The sequence below is a fragment of the Thermobia domestica genome, chromosome 2 (genome assembly GCF_964235325.1).
Source record: "Thermobia domestica chromosome 2, izTheDome1.hap1.1, whole genome shotgun sequence".
Classification (NCBI taxonomy): Eukaryota; Metazoa; Arthropoda; class Insecta; order Zygentoma; family Lepismatidae; genus Thermobia; species Thermobia domestica.
The window spans coordinates 102,096,279-102,111,134 of NC_137455.1; the positions used below are offsets into that span (position 1 = coordinate 102,096,279).

General features: G+C 33.3%; 1 protein-coding gene across 6 annotated transcripts in view; it reads left to right on the forward strand.

Annotated features, from left to right (window-relative positions):
* sona (sol narae metalloprotease) overlaps nt 1-14,856 on the forward strand; it is a 386,330-nt gene that overhangs the window by 269,526 nt on the left and 101,948 nt on the right. The window contains exon 1 of one of the 6 annotated variants that reach the window (XM_081744376.1): nt 204-1,196. The exons of the other annotated variants lie outside the window; for them this stretch is intronic. The gene's annotated coding sequence lies outside the window, so the exon portion shown is untranslated. Of the gene's footprint in view, nt 1-203; nt 1,197-14,856 lie in introns of those variants that run through there. 6 annotated transcript variants of the gene reach the window in all.

The following is a 14,856-nucleotide window of genomic DNA, read 5'->3' on the forward strand; positions in this document are numbered from 1 at the left end:
TTATTTTTTCATGTGTAACAACAATACGCAACGAAAAATTTCTACCTTGGCGTCATTTTTGAAGGTTCAGGCGAGAGACCTTCAAGGGAGCTCCCGACATGCAGCTTAGCTAGCTAGCCAACCAGGTTGAGAAGGAATGGTTCTCCTCAAGGCCACATTAAAAAAACTCTTGGTTGTAAGCCAGCGTGCGTCAATCGCTTAAGTTTTAGATCATTGTAAAGCAGCAAGTTAGTTAGTTTGTTAGTAACTAGGAGAAAAAGAGGATTGACTGTTGTCCAAAAGCGCTTATTATTACATTTAGTGAACTGGATGAGTGTTCTAATACGCGCGCGTGTTCTGTGTGTTGTGAGTTCAGAGTCTCAGGAGGAATTGTCCTGAGCTAATCAGTTGCGGTAACGCCCGGTCTTCGTCTTGTAACAGCAGACGACAAGAAGAAAAATAAGGATTTGTTGTTGATTCAAAAAGGAAGCCCGGAGGGTGTAAGAAAGAAAACTGTGGATGACGCAGAGAAGAGAAGAGGAGGAGATAAACGAAGAAGAGATTCGTAGAAGTACGAGTTCGTGATTGTTAAACACAGGGTAGAAATAAACGACAAGAGATCTTCGCGGGACGTAAAGGGGGAGGACCAAAGAACCAATAACCGAGAAGAAGCTCATATACCGGCGGTGGAGGCTCTTCTGAATATATATATAAATGTACTTATACCGTTTAGGTGACCAGTCATTATTCTGTGCTTCTTGTACACCGTCTTCGTTAAGACGGGGTAGTCGTCAACAGCGGGTTGTGTGTACTCGTTCGGTGCGTGCCCGAAAGACACCATCCAACAAGCAGCAACCAGTGCGGGCGACGACAACGTGAGCGCGCGGGTGTTCGAACCATCGACCCCTGATTTCTAATTTTTTTTAAAATCTTAGTCGACGAATAGTGGGCTTTCTAAATAAGAAGTCGGTATCGTCCCTAAGTCGTAAAAAATAATCTTGACAGCTGGTTTCTTTCCCAAAAGTGCCAGGGTCAAGAATTCTGTATTTTGAAGAAAACTAATTATTACTGGGTGCTATTGTTCTGTGTTCGTTAATACAGTTAAATATATTTTTTTATATATTTTAATTATTTTATGACTTGGACACTGTGATCAGTAATATTGTGCATGTGGATTCACCGTTTATCTGAGCTACAAAGAATACATTCCACTTAAGGTAAGATCATAATTTACTTATTTTTGGCAGTTTATGGTTATAATACTGTATATCTTTCTCTTTTCGAAATGTCAACCAAGAGGAAGTAGAGGAGAGATAAAAGATGCTTTATTTTTTATCTTTTAAATACAGATAAATTGTTTGAACGTAATGTAGGACACATTTTGCTTGGTAATCGGTGAAAGTGGTATTCCGCAAATCGCGTAACAAAACACAGCAGCTATACGTTACCAATTCCTCTCTCCTTAAGCACTCCTACCGTACCCTTTTCATACATAATAGCTATATAAACAACACTCCAAAATGCTCTGCATTTACAAGGCACATGTTTCTTGATATCTCATATAGATAAAAATAAAGACATTGTTAAATAGAAAAAAATATTAAAAATACAAATCTCGGTTATTGTTTTTGCCTGTTTTCGTGGTATGCTGGCAATAACATATTTGCTGATCAGTAAGACATTTATAAAGTTGGTTTTTAGTTTATTTATACAGCATGTCTTTCAAGAAACTGGAAACAACTTTCGCTTTTAAAAGGAGGTAGGAGTGGTTTGCACATTATTATAGTTATTTATGCTTCCTTTACAATGCAGTGGTATTTATCGCAATATAGTATTTAGTTCATACGGAATCAATCAAAACTATTCTTTAAAATTGTATCTTGTATCGGTTATGGTATAGTAAGTGAAATTGCTTCTGGTGCAATCCTCAAATCTTCCTTTTAACAATTATCATTCTGAATGGAATTGTGGTATAGTGGGGGTATACTTCGCATACAAAAAAAATCCCAGTATAGGTTATTGTTTTCTGCACTCCTTCATTTTAATGTTTAATTTTACTTAATAGTAATCTATATACTATATAGTGTCATTTGTACCTCAGTGGCTCACACAGAATTTCATCAGGGAGGTTTCAAACTCCTAATTTTATATATTTTCGGGATTTTTGTATATATATTTTTTGAGATGTAAAAGTATACATTTTTTAATAATGTCGTGTTGAAGGAGGTTAAAGCCCAAAACTTCTCCTCTGCATACGCCACAGGTGTATTTAATAAAACGGACACTGGCTATAGTTAAAAAATCTTGAAAGCCAAAAGGCATAATGACAAGATCGAGTTAGATAATTGTTTTCCTTTTTCTATTTGCTTGCAATTTTTTTTAGCTTTACCCGGCACATTGATATTTATATCATATTAATATTTTAAATAATAAAAATTCGCAAACATTTACTTTTTCTTACTTTTGATATTAAAATAAGATTGTTTAGCCTTGAATTTAACACTAAAGCTAATTTCTTTAAATTTAGAATATAAAGAGAAAGATCGGTTAAACCATATAAGAAGGATAAATTCATTTTGAAGAAATCACATGTATATGATAAGGAAAAAAGAAATGAAGAACAGTGGTATACAAGGTTAAGCAAGAAGCAAAATGTTTATTTAGACTTGCAGATGAAAAGTAAAAGTCGCATTCTAGGCTCTAGATTGTTAGAAAAGTAGATAACTGTATGGCGAACATATATGAAGGATTAAGGATCTGTGTGAACCATCTTTAATTATATGTGAACGGGAAGACCGAAGGTTAATGTTCCTTTCCACTTAGCAGATATATGTCGTTTGAAATATTTCTACCGGTAATTTATCTGGGAAAGAAGAGTTTTGCATGTGATAGATGTTTCAGAACCCCGTAGTACGTCAGTAATATCTCACTTTTGGTTTTGTGGTGTGAAATGAAATTACTCCAACTCATAAGACCTTCATATATGTTTTCCTTCTCTTTCGATCTTACATATAATACCAGCACTTAATAGGGCCCCTCCGTGGCTAAGCGGTTGGCGCACGCGCCTTGGACATGGGAGACCCGGGTTCGATTTCCGGCGGTAGCTCATGTGGTTCGAATTCCACGTTAATCAGTAGGTCCCGTCTCATATAGCCTCGCTACTGAAAGAGACGTTAATCTCAAAATCATCAAAATCAAATCAAATCAAATCAACCGGTACTTTTTATTTTTGGGCGGATGCATTATAACACCAAAAATGTTCATAATTTCATGTTATTTTGGCCATCTTGATTTTGTATTACTTATTACGAAGAAAAAAAAATAGATATAAAGTTTATAAATAATATTTTGTTAGCTTTTGGAACCCCATATTTGCAGTGATGGAATTATAGGAATTGATTGCTGATAAATAAATCATTGTTTTGTCATGTATAAACAAAAACTATAATAAATATTTAATCAGAAATGAACTTCCAGGCTTATATATATATATATATATATATATATATATATATATACAGAAAAACGCGTTAAGTCTAAGGGTAAGGCGCTAATTCAGCATTTCTGAGATGATAGGAAAATTTCAATCATAATTGCTATCCAGAAATCGAGCTTTCGCACTAAGCTACAACGTTGGAAGATTGTCTTTATTTGATAAATATATAAAATTGACGTTTTGTCTTTGATCATATGTATATTAAACAAAAATACACTGAGAGAATTAGGTTCTTATACCAGCCCCGAAAGTATTTATCTAAGAAACTTTTCACTTTTACAATTCCATTATCAATTCCAAGAATGTACAAGCTACATGTAAGAGATTGTAGTATGAGAATCTATAAGAAAATACAGTTGTTTGTCAGAGGCGATTTATGCTAGTTAATAACCATGAATTCGATAGTTACTAACTTGAAAATTTTTATTATACTTTATGTGGATATTGCTACACCATCGAAGTTTACTTTCTTGCAGTTTTTTTTCTATTACTGGTCTCATCTTTACTGTTCCCTGCATCACTTTATTCTTCATTCTGTCCTTCTGCGTCTCTTCACACATCCACCGCAGCATCTTCAGTTCCGCAAAATGCAAATTTTGTCGCCTTCTCTTCTTTTTCGTCCAACATACCGCTACGTATAACATGACTGGTCTCACTACTGTTTTATAAACTTTTCTTTTAAAGCATATTGGTATTCTATAGTCACACAAACTCCTGCCTAGGGTCGAGGTGGCTCAATGGTAGAGCGTTTGGCTCTAATGGATGGAGTCCTTGGTTTGATCCCAGCTCGTGTCAATTGAACTTTGTGGTGGACGTGGGTTCTCCCGTTTCTTCCCACTTTCTTCATTCCAGCATTTCCTTCATTTCTCATCATCACCGTCTGATTTATCCTAGCCGGCATAATCGTGGGACGTAAAACTTTAAAGATTTATTTAATTCCACAAACTCCTGTCGCTTTTCTCCAGTTTGTGCAACCGCTGCTAATTCTGCTCTTTAGATGTTCTTCTATTCCTGCATTTTCTTGCAGTATTGATCTCAAGTACTTGAATTTCCTCGTTATTTTCATCTCTTTTTCGTCTAGTCGTATTCTTGTATTCTCGATTACACTTTTCCTGAAAGGACAATGTAAATATTCTGTCTTGGTTTTACTAATTTTAAGCCCTTTCAATTGTTATTTTACGTCCTCCTACGTTTACAAAATAGATTGTCCCTCTACCAAATATCGGAAGGTCTCTAGTTTACCTAAGAAAGAAAAAAGTAAATATTAAGCTTATATTTTGTCACCTCACTTAATAATGAAGTAATAATTATGTTTTACGCTTTTATTATTATTATTATTATTATTATTATTATTATTATTATTATTATTATTTTATTTTTATAAAAGCTTCTCGTCTACTTCCGCTGTTCTAGAACTTGACTTCAGAAGTAATTACTTGATATAATTACAATACTCAGTTTCTTGCTTTTTTATATTTCTCTTTGTGTAAGAGACTTTTATTGCTATCATAAATTCGCGGTTTCAGGAAGAGCATGAGAAGAAAAACTGTTTAAGAGGAAACTATTTTTATCCACGGGTATAATAAAAGAGACACAAATACGACGGGTTCCCATTGTTCCAATGAAATATTGTTCTCAAAATTAATTCTGAAAGCATGGTTTCTTTTTATGAGTCAAAATTAGTCCATTGAGAGGTCCTAAGTTAGTGATCAATGTCTCCTCTTCTGGCTAGAAGTTGCTCTTTGTTTAAAATTAATCAGATCACACAACTAATCGAATAACTCATTCAAAGTGCAGCTAAAACCAATCGAGGCGTCCAGTACACAAAGAACTCAAGTCTACTTTATTTCATTTTGAACATACTTGTTATTTAAGATCTCTACTTGAAGCTCCTTTTAGTACTTAAAAGATTTCTGTCCAGATATTGCAAATAACACTTATAATGTGAAAAACGGTGTGCACTTTTACACGTATTTAAACGGAACGAACAAATTTTATGTATCGTTTTCTCATAACTTTGGTGAATGGACCTGAATCCCTTGTGCCCTGAATGCCCCAATTGTACTTTATCTGTTTGTTTCCCCAAAATAAATTTTCAAATGTAATGTTTATAAATCACATCTTGCAAAAATTATAAGTTCACAAGTTAAGAAGAAGAGAGGGATCGGATACAGCTAATGTGTGTGTGTTGAAAGCTTCAATTTAACATGAGCCATGAACACTTTTCATTATATATCTCGAGGTCTGTGTATATTTTTGGAAATATGATATAATAGTTGAATGTAAGCATTATAGTTTTAATATGCTCTATGAAACTTCCATCGGTACAGATACAGAAACGTATTTACGTTGTGCCACTTTCCCAAAATAAATTCATAGACACGATCTCCCCGTAAAGTAACAATTCATTTTAATGGTTAACTTCTTTAAGTGCAGAATACAATAGAATACATTGGGAGTAAATCAAATCAACGCAGTTTGAGACCGAAACATTCTGTGCATCATTGGAAAATTAGTCTCTCCACCGCTGCAACAATACGTTCATACTGGTGCTACAAATTCTGAATCTTGACCCTGTACACTGGACTCTTTTATGTAACCCCATGCAAAAACAGTTCAAAGGAGTTAGGTCTGTCGAGCGTGTTGATCAGAACCGTGGCATAATTCTGGAAACGGATCGAAAAATCGAGTATTCAAATCCGATGTTAAAATGAAGCTTTTAATCCACACTAGCTTCCTCTTAATTCAGAATTCCAGTTTAAGTTGATAAGCTACGTACCTGTTAACTTAGTTGTAAATAGATACTGGATGCAAACTATAATTACTGAACAGGCTGACATTTTACTCTGGTTTAAGATGAATTTTAAGGACGGTATCTATAACAGTAGCTCCAAGGTCAAAAGGGGATATTATATATGATGTTAGCATTATGTAGTAGACATTAAAATAAGGCTTTTAGTAAAATAACAATAGGCTGTCTTATTTAACGAAACATGATGAATGGTCAGGCTTCTTCCTTCGGTGGCAGGGTATCCCGGTTCTAAATCTCGTGGTCTTTCCTTCAGTACCACAGGCGAATTGTACCTTTAAATATATATCCTGCCGAATTCCTTACAGTTATTTCCCATGTATCATTTCTAATTGATCCCACTTGAATTAACTTAATAACTTCGTTGATAAATGAGCATTGTAGGTCATTACGTAATTGCAGACTAGGTTAAACAACTTTATTATAGATGCATATTTCCAGTTTTATTCGATAGAAAGTTAAAGAAAAGACTAAGAAAAATTTGAATACTAATATGACCACCTACTGTCAGTGAGAAATACAATAAAAGATCTGGTTATTACCCCTCTATCAATCTTTAACCTTTGTACGAAGGACGAGTGGAGTTTAAATTCTCCATTTGTTTCGCCTATCATGTACCAGGTGTGTTAACCACGTGTAACAGAGTTGTTTACCGGCTAAAGATTTAAAACTTTTTTTTTCGTGTGTGTGTCTGTGTGTGCGGCCGAAAGAAACAGAAATTAACAATGTAAAAGGATAACCACACTGTATACGCCCGCAAGCTAAAAGATACGCTTGCTTAAATGTTTCTTAGTATTCAGATAGGTATATTATATATGTGTTGTAAAAGTGGGTGTTATTTATTGTATGCACATAAACGAGAGGCCGCTTTCTTCTGTTCATTACAATTACTTTTTACTGATTTACTATAATTGAGATGCCATCTTTATGAGCTTTCCTGTTTTTTTTTTTTTAACTTTGCTTTAACTTTTAACTTATTAACAGATAAGTGTTGGGAAACTTCTAGATTTTTTCTTAAAGGCAATATACTCTCAGATCATATTCATATGAGGTGAGTTACTCTGAATATAATGGCATTGTGGTGATCTTTGTGCTGGTGAATCTTTAAAATGCTTATTTTAAATGGAGCATGGTATATCTAATTCTAAACATCGAAATTTCATATGGTTTCCTAACTATGGAATATAGAAAAAATACATAATGTAATGTCATATTTACAGTAATCTTTACGTTTTATCAAACTGCAAATTACCAAACCGAGAAAATCTATGTAAGATAATGTCATATTCACAACAATGTTTACTTCGTATCAAACTGCACGTTGCCAAAGTCAAGAAATCTCCAAAACGTAATGCCATATTTATAATAATCTTTACTTTATATCTAACTGCGGATTCCTAAAATCGAGAAAATCCACGGAATGTAATGTCATATTAACAATAATCTTTGCTTGGCTCCCAACTGCAGATTGTTAAAATCAAGAAAATTTACAAAATGTAATACCATCTTCACAATAATCTTTACTTTGTTTCAAACTGCAGATTGCTAAATCTAGGAAATCCACATAATGTAATGTGATATCGACAATAATCTTTACTTTCTATCGAACTTCACATTGCCTAATCGAGAAAATTCAAATAAAGTCCACAATAATCTTTACTTTGCATTGAACTTAAGATTGTCAATCATAAAATTTATCTATTTAACATCGTCTGACCTTACTGGTCAATATTTGCATGAAAATTCAAAAGAATTTCATTAGAAGGAAGTTAATTGCGAATGGAAAATCTGCACGTTCCAGTGTTAGATTTTGTTTAAAGCTTAGTTTCCCTTTTTCAGCACCGAAGCTATAGAAGACTTAGACTTACACTTTTAACGAGGGATCCAAACCACTTATTCTGCCATCAGGGATTACAATTGGAACTCCTACACGAAAGGCAAGAACACTTAACCAATTAGCTGTGATGTAGCCCTTGCGTGTTAAGTACGATATTTTTCTCTATGAGTGCCTCCAAAACATATAACTGGTGCTAAGCAGTTATTATCCATCAGTTATTTTTCTGCTTCATTGAAGAAGCCCAATCTTTTGCTTCCGCATACCGGAATTTAAAAGTCAACAAAGGTCCATCTGACGTTAAACCATTATCACAGAGAACAGTGAAACAAATAAATGTGTGCAAGGATTAAATCAAAAGATAAGTGACATTTCTTACTTTCAAAGCTATAAATAAAAGTCCCATCGTGTGAAAAACATTTAGAATACTATTTATTTATAATCTTTTAAGATTTAAAGACACGTGTTTTTCATCGCATATTTCTTTGTTTCTTCCTTTCAATTGGAAAACAGTTATAAGAGCGAATCCCTTCCTTCAGGCTATATTCAGTTCTTTACACAGCTGATCTTCTAGTTCAGCTTCCGTCCTCTTCACCGTTCCCGCCATTAGATCACTATTTTCACTTTTCACCACTTTCCCTTTCGTCGTATTTTTCTTTTTGTAAAGAAGAAAGAAAAGGAAACAAATGGAGGACATATAATATGTGCACGCGGTCGGTAGTTTTTTTTATTCATTCTTTTGTGCTGTAACTAGCTCAACATATGTGAACGAACTAATTGTCCATTGTTATTTTAATATGGCAAGCGACGGTGAATGCCACAGAAGATAAAAGGAATGACAGTGATGTCTCCTTAGATGCTTCACTGTCCGCTTGATTGACTTATCTTTTCTAGCCTACAGCAATAATACCACAATTAAAAGTCATGAAATCTTCAGAAAAGCTTTGCTTTTATACATGTAAATACAGTGTAACTTCCGGGGTAATGACGAGACTTACATTTTGCGGCGCTGTATACACATAGAATATCGGTTTCTTTTAAATATAAAATCCCACGATTTTGGAACGAGGCTAAAGAAGATGGTAGTGAGATGGACGATAATAGTGGAATGATGAAAGTTGGAGGAAACGGGAGAACACCGAGGAAATCTACACACGTGATATTTGTTCTACACAAACCCCACTTGGCAGGAGCTGGATCGAACCAGAGACCCCACGCACCAGAGTGAGCGCTTTACCATTGAGCCACCGCAGTCCCATCAATTGTTGCAATTAAAGAATTAGGGATAGTTAGGGATAGTTAGAATTAGAAATAGTTAGGGATATTAGATTAAACCTGTTTTAGTCTTGAGTGTTTTCTCCTCGAAGTAAGGGTAGATTTTATCTTATAGTAGCTAAGGCCGTACTTAAGCTGATGAGTTGCTTTCCCCTGTAGCTTTAAAAGTTACGTGCGAAACTCGAAAGTAGAAGCTGCAAGGTTGGAAATTATGATCAAGAACAAGATTTTGGGTTTACTAATAGATACTTTCTTGCATACGCCATTTAATATTCCCTTGATACAAAGGCGCTCTTAAGTTCTTATAACGCTAAAAAGGCAGGGACTCCTTAAGGGACTAGCAGCTGTACACAGACAGCAGATACTTTACTGCCGTTTTTGCTCTACAAACATTTATAATTGTTAATTTAGTGAAAAATAACTAATATTTTGAACTAAAAAGAAGTGTCAAAAAATAATTTAATTTCAACGATTTCTTTTAATCGTTAAAATGTTGATCATTACTTCCTTAATCTAAATTAGAAGCACCGATATGTCGTACACCTAAAAATTTCTAGTGTAAAATAGGAAGATTTGTTTCTTTCTTTTCAATGTGGAGATGAAATCAAGAAGAATAGAAATTCTCTTCATAAATGTTCGCAGTTTATACATACCTGACCGTTAGTTGATTAGTGCTTTTTATGGCAATTATAGCTAAAGCCTTTTCATGCAAGTTGTCAAAGGCCTTCTCACTGTACCTAAGAAGCTGATGCTATTTAATGGAACCTCCATTATTTCATTCTTTAGTACACTATGAACTTCTTGTCTTCCTCTGCGGGAAATTATTTCCTGGAAGAAGCATTTTAAAGTGTAAATGACATCATCACTGTTTGTTGAAATATAATGAAATGAAATCTGTCAGTTTAACCTTCCACGAGTATGCCTGGTAGGCTAAGAGAGACGGATGATTAAGGCATGTGAGTGATGATGGAACAAATGGTGAAATGAGAATGTGTGAGGAAACGCAAATCACCGAAAAAGCACACAGACACGATGTTCTCAATCAAAATCTTACTGGCCAGGGATCGAACCAGTGGTAAGCGCTCTACCACTAAGCCATCGTGCCCCATCATTGTTGTTTCATATTGAATTGTTCTGTAATTTTATAATACATTACCAGTTTTCTAATTTCTTTCATCTTTAAGTTGAAAACATACAGTGAAGAATCATCTATCGTTTGTATCGTTTGAAGTCTTGATATTATTGGAAAGAATTGTTTTACACACTTTTTGACTTGTTAAATATTGACAAAAATAATCTGTGAGAGGCAATGAATTTGTATTATTTTTCTTTCAAATAAAATAAATGACAATTTCTCTGTCCTCATGAAAATATTAAAGATTTACAGATCTGAATAACCTCCATAAAAAAGCATTTAAAATATTTATGTAAAATACACTTCTAAGTAGGAAACTCTTTTCTTAGCTTAAAGTCTTTCTCCTGGTAGATGCAGGTACCAGTCCAATCTTTAAAAATGTAAATGTAAGTCACAAATTGATCTCAATTACTACCAGAAGATAATTCAGAGCAAACAAACAAACAGATTTGTGAAATAGTTTTGCTACACGCATAGTATAGGCAGGCAATAATTCCCAGCAGGCTTAACAGAAGAAAAAAAAAACAACCACAATTTAAAATGGTAATACTCGAATTGACACTACAACCTTGAATTCTTTTGTTGTAAATCTTAATAGTTTTGTTTCTTTGAAGGACGGTTGGATTTTTTTTATTATTATTTTGTAAAGTCATGGTTAGTAACCAATACTTTAAACTTCACAGCTACTCTACCAGGCACGACCATATTTGCTCATAGCAGACACAATGTGAATAACTTTCACAAGATTTATCGACATGAAATTGAAAGCTGAAGCATTAGTATTTCTTAACAATAGTGTGGTTTTCTTTGAAAAACATATGTAACTATTATTTTATATAACCTTATATTGAGATTGGGTGCTCAGTGGTTTAATGGAAGAGCATTTACCTCTGGTGCGAGCGGTCTCTGGTTCGATCCCAGGCAATACAAGTTTGTGATGAACAACATTGTGTCTGTGGCTTTTCTCCAGTTTTCCGTTTTTCTCCTACATTATTGTTCCGCCAATTGTTTCTTAATAATTTATTTTTACAGATATTCCGTCTCCATTAGCCTAAAGGGTATAATCGTGGGAGGCAAAACTAGAAATTTCATTCCATTTTATATTCAGAAATGTGTGTTGGAATTTGAACTCTAAAATTCCTATGAGAGCTCCTGTCATTCGTATTCTATGTTAGGTTGCAGGTCCACATCTCATATAGTCTAAGTGCTGAACGGAAAACTAAACTCCAATCAACAAGCTAATCATATAAAATTCCTTGTTTAATTTAGTCAGAAGAGATTGTCCACATAGGGCAAACGGTAACTTTCCAAATCAGCAGAAGTGTAATACGAGTAGATGTTACTAATTTCAGTCTACCTTATTGCTAATAGTATTATTAATGATAACTTCATACATATTTTATTGATTTGGCAACTTCTTATAATACACTTATCTTACAATCTATTATTACATTTTGACTTACGTAGTTAGTTATTTTCAAAAAAAGAACTATTAGGGACGAAATTGATAGCTAGTCACATTTCTTTTTAAATTTTGTAGTTTTGGTCTCCAGGACCACACATTTAATCACATACCTAAACCTTACACTTTTATAGTGAATGATTGCACCAAGTGTACAATCCTACTTTGATTGACACAACATTCAAGATACTTTGGAATTGCAAATTATTTTGCTATTTACTAATCAAATACAATGACTTTCACTTATTTATGTAGGTAATACTAGTTACGACGTTTTCAACCAAAAGTTACCACAAACAAAATGCGTGGTCAGGAGATTATGTATACTCAATGGAATTTTGCACAGAATAAAGTAAACAGAAGTTATTTTGTTACGATCAAGACTTATCCAAAAACACTATTTTCCTCGAAAACTCTATTTTCAATCAATTTACAGAGCAAGGAGTTAATTCTATTAATGCTAAATAACAGAAAATATTAAGTTTATTATTATTATGCTAATAAACTATATGAACATAAAGGTTTCTAATACAGTGGATATAATGTCGTCTCCTTAAACTGTACAGACAAATGTGCGCTCTGCAAACAAATAATAATGCATTTCACTTGAACAAACTTTGCCATAATAGACGGTAAAGCACTGCCTGTCAAAATAAGTGAAAGCAAAGCTATTTTTTCTTTACGTCACCTTAGTAACAGAAAAGTGCGAAAAGTAGAAGGTGGGGTTTGAGCTAAATGAAAGAGAAAGTAATGATAATTGAGGCATATGAAGCTGCAAGATGCATAAGTGTAAACACATTAAGCATAACCACCTTTGAAATCGAAGGTAAAAAACGAGATGTGTAAATTTCTTTTCAGGGATTTTAAACAATTATATAGCTGTATTTCACAGAGCCGTATTCTTTCTGAAATGACATCATTTTTGCTGTATGTATGATATTTAAATAATATATTCACAGCTTTTCCATAGGAGGAAAAATATTCTTCTGAGTATATGTATAAAATTCCAGGACTTAGGCGAAGGCACTTAACAATATTTTCATTCATAACTCTTGTCTTAAATTTAGTTCTTCATTTTCACTTATTCAAATTATTAATATGTTTAGTAGTGATCTTTAACAACTGTGGAACTACAACAAAAGCATTAGCATGTGGTCATATATATACTTGTATCTTCGATGAATTCCTATCAACTGGATTTTGTCAGCAATGATTCAGTGTAATTATGATAATATAATAACTTTCTTCCAGTTTAGCTAGAGAGAAATTTAGTAACAATGACCATTTTAACTAATAGCAAAACATGAAAGAGGTTTCTTGCATTAACCAAGATTACTACTCTGACACCCACTCAAAAACTAATGCCAAATTATGAAAAAGATTTCATGCACTAACCAAAGTCCCTATCCGTACACCCAAGCGAAAATGACCGGGTTAGATTCGTGATGGGAGAGCATGGAAAATTTAATTTCACAATCATTCATTTTCATCCATCTCCTTTAGCCTAAAGGACATAACGTGGAACTTAAGCTAAAAAAAAATTAATTTTCAATCCAGAACGAGTACTAAAATAAGAAAGAAGCTCCTTGTAATAACTGAAATAATTGCTTTTACATCCATTACGAAACTAATGCCAAAATACGTAAAAGGCTTCTTGTACTAACAAAGGATAGACTCTCTCTCCCATTCCAAAGAAACCTAATACTTTTCTTTTATATGGCAAACTTTCTTTGGAAGACAGAAACAAAAATGGGAATGAATGAAAAATTTGAAAGACAATGTCCAAATGAAAAGAAAAGGAATCCTTGATCCGCAATACCTTGAGCTGCTTCAGTATACTATAGTTCGGCCTTTACATATATGCGTCAATAGTAAATGTACATTCAATATTTTTCTTCTCATAAAAAAATGAAAAAAGAAAAGTGTATATGTAGAATTATTGCAAGTAGGGCATGGGGTCATCACAGCACTATTACTTTACCTTTCAAAGCGAGTTATCTTCTTCACTTAACCGTAGTTTTCTCACTAAAAGCAAAAATACAATGGTTTTAATCTATAGAATCCTTATTCATATGCAGTCGTTGTCATGAGCAATAAAACTGAAAACGAAATCAGATTCACTTCAAGAATATTAAACTCTTACCTTTTAGTGCATAAGTATGTGAGAAAAGTGTTTGTAATTCTCATATTAAGACCGAAAGTCTTTTTGAATCTACGTTGTACATAACTTATTTTCCATGTATTCGTGTAAATCAATCTAATATTACAATCACAAATAAAAATAACAATTATAGTATCTGATCGTGCTGAACTAAAATACCTTACTTTATTATTTATTATAAAAATAATGAAATAATTCTATTTTTATGATAATAATAGGAGTGTTCATTTCTTTTTCGATATCATATTGATATATCACTATGGAAATGTATAAATTCCATGGAATAATAAAATTTCTTAATGAATCGACAATATAGATTTTACAGCATCCAAGATCAAAACGGCCGTTTGGAACATAAATAAGAAAATTGTATTCTTATACCGGTACAAAATGTTTATTTGATAGTTAAACTTGTTGGTAGTAGCTTATAACTGGAATATGATTTGAAGGGTGTTTGAAGAGAAAATAAAAGATTTCCTTTAGTCATTATATATAATACGTATCTAAAATATACGCCTTCTGAAATTTAGTATCAACTTAAAAGAGTATCTAAAAACATTCAGTAAACAATTCATTCTATGTTCCGTTCCCCATGGGCCAATTTATCGGAACAATTTATGTAATCAGAATCTAAGGTAACACTGAATCTATTGTTAATCTATATTTTCTCTAAATATTGTTAATCTACCGTGTTAATGCGAATAA